This window comes from Oratosquilla oratoria, chromosome 36 (genome assembly GCF_046742065.1).
Source record: "Oratosquilla oratoria isolate Oo_2021 chromosome 36, ASM4674206v1, whole genome shotgun sequence".
Classification (NCBI taxonomy): domain Eukaryota; kingdom Metazoa; phylum Arthropoda; class Malacostraca; order Stomatopoda; family Squillidae; genus Oratosquilla; species Oratosquilla oratoria.
Genome location: NC_134812.1, coordinates 36,742,098 through 36,747,097, shown reverse-complemented (window position 1 = coordinate 36,747,097; position 5,000 = coordinate 36,742,098). Strand labels below are relative to the sequence as shown.

The 5,000-nt window shown below is 47.4% G+C and overlaps 2 long non-coding RNA genes across 5 annotated transcripts in view; both read left to right on the top strand.

Annotated features, from left to right (window-relative positions):
• LOC143019233 (uncharacterized) overlaps positions 1-5,000 on the top strand; it is a 907,500-nt gene that overhangs the window by 170,439 nt on the left and 732,061 nt on the right. The window lies entirely within an intron of this gene.
• The window catches only part of LOC143019234 (uncharacterized), a 201,414-nt gene continuing 201,271 nt past the window's right edge, over positions 4,858-5,000 (top strand). The window contains exon 1 of the long non-coding RNA XR_012965811.1: positions 4,858-4,914. This is a non-coding gene — a long non-coding RNA (uncharacterized LOC143019234). The remainder of the gene's footprint in view (positions 4,915-5,000) is intronic.

Here is a 5,000-nt window from a genome sequence, read left to right as displayed (position 1 = left end):
AACCGGTGAAATCCCATTGTGAGAACCCCACAACACGTATCGCATGTAATGGATTACTTGCATGTTTGGTGACACCATAATGTCACGCCATAAAGGACACATCTGGTCTAGTAATGTAGCAAGGTCATTTCATTCATATTGAGACATTGTTGCCAGTAGGTGTACCAGATACTGACAATATTGATTTTCCATAAAGAAGAGAAGTTAAGACAGCTACCACGGCCGGTGACTAGGTCTATATTTGCCCGAGTTATGTAAGAGTTAGTTTATTATGTATCGTAACCTTACCAAATCTACTTAAACTGAGCTAACCTAGCCATATTTTTTTTACATCCATAATTTACCGATTAAATATCCATTATCAAATGTTTGATGGAATGTCGCCTATCCCTTTCTGAGTTCCTATTCTCAGAAACTCGAGAACTTTATTTGTACGTCTTTTATGACACACATTCTATACGAAACATGATTAACGAACCCTCGCATTTTTCAAAAGATTTTTCTTTTATACGTAGGAAAATGACGTGTCATTCCTCATCGTGTTTCACTAACCTGAGCATAGATCCAGCTTTGTTCTCTACCTCTGCTGGAAGGGGTTGTCCACTCCAATGGGGGTAAAGGAAAGGTCTGGAGAGAGTCGGAGGAAGTGAGTGTGTCTGTGGGTCTCTGGAGAGATTCGCTACCTGACATTTGAAACAAAGAGTCCCTCCGCTTTGGCAAAGGTCGCCCTTTGCGTTCTGGGAAATGGGTAGGGTGGTGAGGCGGTGGGAGTCGTGGTGAGGTGGTAGGTGGTGTGATGGTATGGTAGGCGTGTACGTGTGTGTGTGTGTGTGTGTGTGTGTGTGTGTGTGTGTGTGTGTGTGTGTGTGTGTGTGTGTGTGTGTGTGTGTGTGTGTGTGTGTGTGTGTGTGTGTATGTGTGTGTGTAGGTGTGTGTGTGTGTGTGTGTGTAGGTGTGTGTGTGTGTGTGTGTGTGTGTGTGTGTGTGTGTGTGTGTGTGTGCGTGTGTGTGTGTGTGTGTGTGCGTGCGTGCGTGCAAGTAAGGCAAGACATGGGCACGTTCCTGGTGCTGTGTTAAGGTGTGGTGTTTGCAGGGAATGCGCATGTGACTGTCATGGTGCTGGTTGATTGAAGACGGGCGATTTAGCCGGTGTAATAATACGGTATCTGTTGCCTTCAGTCTCACTGGGTAAAAGTTTGCAACCGATAGTGATCTTCAGACCCCTCCTATGGAATACTGGGGAGAAACACTGGAGTGTTCTGTTGGTACGTTCCTTTGTCATGGGCTAGCTGGAGGAAGAGGAGGAGGAGGAAGATGAAGAGGAGGAGGTGTGAGGGTGAGGAGGGGAGGAGGTGTGAGGGTGAGGAGGGGAGGAGGAGGAGGAGAGAAGTAGTCGCCAGTTATCAGGTTTATGTGAAATAAAAAAAAGATGGGGAGAGAATTAGACAAAGATTGATAGAGATCTTGTGCCCAATCGAGAGACGAAGTGTTCCCTAGGTTTGTGCCTTTAATGAAGTTAGAGTGTTAGGGAGATTCTAAGATAGGAGAAGGGGAGATGATTCTCTCCGACTTCCTATCTATATATCAATCAATGTATATATATATATATATATATATATATATATAATGTAATGTATGTACGTATGTGTTTATGTATGTGTAAATACAGTATATGTATGTATGTATGTATGTATATTCATATACGTATGTATGTATGCATGTATGTCCGAGTATGTATGTACGTTTATATGTATGTATGCACGAGTGTTTTTCGATGTCTTCAACCTTGGGTGGTTCATGTTTTTGGAAAGAAAAGCATAATTTACCTCTTTGATGTGCCCAATCGTTGAAACTCATATGCTGTCAGAGGGTAGTAAGAGGAGGGTGGAAAGGAAGTCGCCGGGCCAAGCGGCCAAGGCCCTCCATTGACTGTATGCAACCGGACGGGTTGGGCAGGAGGAGGAGGAGGAGGAGGAGTAGGAGGAGGAGGAAGTCACGGACACGAGTGGGGATGTCGAGGCCGACATGGGTCGCCAAGGCGGACCTTGCAGTGGTGGTGGCGGTTGCAGTGGAGGCGGCGGCGGTGGAAGCCACGAGGCACCAGGTGTGGGCCGGGTAGCTTATCCGCCAGGCGCCATCGATCTGTTGTCTTCACGCATTCGAACTCTGGTGCTGTGGCTCCCGGTCGTCTCGCCTGTTTTATGAGGAAGCATGCATTTGTGTGTATATTTGCAGACTCCTTTGGAGTGATTGGTCTTCTGGGTGTTCCAAATTTCAAGTTTGGCCGGATCATGCCAGGTTGTGTCTCACTGTGACCCTCTGTCTATTTGTCCGTTCCAGTTTGTCTTTGTCTCTGTCTCTGTCTATTCCTGGACGTGTCTTCTCTGAGTTCGGGTATTTCACTGCAGGGTAGCCTTCAGTGTGATTTGTCACCACAGTAGGTGGGCTGACGAAGGGCACGAAGAAGTGGGTGAAAGCCTTATGTGTGGCTAGACTCTAAATCAATCTCAAGGCTTGGTCTCAACGGCACAATTGTGTTCATGTTAATGGTAATGTAATACGCCCTCGAGAAACCCCCGGCTGTCGCTTCTGGGCAGGTGCTTTATGGATCCTGCCCCTGACCTCCTCCTCCTCCTCCTCCTCCCCCCTCCTCCCCCCTTCCTCCTCCTCCTCCTCCTCCTCCTCCTCCCCCCTTCCTCCTCCTCCTCCTCCTCCTCCTCCTTCACCTTCACCTTCTTCCTTCATCAGGTACTACGAATTTGGCTTCCCCCTCCACATAAGGCTCAAGGTGAATCTCCTCTCACCCTAATCCTCACCCCCACCCCCATCCTCACTCACACACCCTACTACCTCTCCCACCCCTTCCCACACCTCCTGTACCACACCCGTCCTACACTTTTACGGAAAACAGACACACACACACACACACACACACACACACACACACACACACACACACACACACACACACACACACACACACACACACACACACACACACACACACACACACACACACACACAATCACACACACACACACACACACACACACACACACACACACACACACACACACACACACATACACACACACACACACACACACACACACACACACACACACACACACACACACACACACACACACACAGTGTGTGCAAATACTATTCAAGATTTTAAGCAAAAACTTGGATGCTGAAAGATACAAAGACGGGTTACTACGAGCATAGCTCCCCCTTCCCGTGTAATACAACTAGGTAAATACAACTAGGTAAACACACACACACACACACACACACACACACACACACACACACACACACACACACACACACACACACACACACACACACACACACACACACACACACACACACACGACGGCTCAGTGGTAGCGTTCGCAACCTCTTCTATCGTCCTTTCTCCCACTATATTTTCCTTCTCCCCGCGTTCCTCCTTCAAGCTACTGCTGATTATACTGGAATTGCTCTTCCTCTTCCTCTTGTTTTTCTTCCTCCTCCTTCTCCTCCTGCCCTTCCATCTTTTCCCTCTTCTCCATCTCCTCCACCTCCACCTTGTCCACCTCCTCGTCTATCCCCCCTCCACCTCCCCCTTTGTCTCTCCCTTCCCCTTGCCTTCTCCTCCTTGTCTTTCTTTTCTTCGTTCTCCTCCTCGGATCTCGTCCTCGTCCCAGTGCCTTTCATTCCCCCCTCGCCCTCATCCTTCCTTTCTTTTTCAGCTCATGTTTTCTTTCCCTCGTTTCTCTTCCAGTTCTCTTTTTCATATATTTTTTTTCCTTCTTCCTCACATTCCCGCTCATTTTTCTCTCCACATTTTCTTTGAAGTCGACGTCCACACTCGCTCAGGAGTAGGTCGTCGTGGGCGCCTTCGTAGTCGTCGTCGTTCTCACTGGTGACGTGTTCCAGGTCGAGGGAGTATTTCTCGACATTGCCTGTCGTCTGTCGTCTTCGTTGTTCTCTTTATCGTCGTCCTCGTCCTCGTTTTCGTCATCATACGCGTTATCGTTCTCGTCGTCGTGGTTGAGTGTTCAGTGCTTAGCGTGTTCCTAGGGCACTGTTCCTGGACCGACTCTGCAGGTCCGTATTACCGAATTAGGTTCGGTGGTCACATGTATGCGAATGGAGACAAGTTTGTGTCGGTGGTTTTATGAAAAGACGTGTGCGCGTACACGCAACCAAACACACACACACACACACACACACACACACACACACACACACACACACACACACACACACACACACACACACACACACACACACACACACACACACACACACACGCTCACACAGTTGGTAGAGTCCCAGACTGTCAGTACGGCGGTGCCGGCAGTACCTGGTTCGAATCCTACCCAGGGCTGAAATTATTTCAGTATCGCTGCGCTTCGAGTCGTTACTCCAACTCTCGTGGGCGGGGAGTTGGGTGTGTGTGTGCGTGTAAGGTCATAGCACTACCCATAGATCGGTCATACGAGCTCTGAGCTCTCTTCCGGGAGGGAAATAGCTGTCGATCACGAGTCCAGCACGTGATCCAAAGACCAAGGTGAACACACAATGACAAGCTCACGCACGCACGTACGTTATGAATGTAATTTTTCTGTTTGTATAATTGGGATGGATGTAAGGTATGTGTGTGTGAGGTTTGATATGCCCATTGCCCTTACAAGGTAGAAAAACCTGCGAGTATGTACTGTATGTACGTAATTTTTATAACATAACCTTGTTTTTGTACGCACCTGAATAATTTTGGATTTGTGTGTATATGTTTGTTATATGATGATGTATATTTAGGCTTACATTTGTGTATTCATTTTGCAGGTACGTGTTTGGGGACCTGCCGGAGATGATTTAGATGGCTGGTGGAAATTGAGTGAAGCTCTGAGCTGTCCTGGTGTATGTATTCTTTCAAATGTTATTTTCTTATGTGTATTCGATGAAAATAATGACAATAAATCTGGATGAATATTTTTTCTTTATCT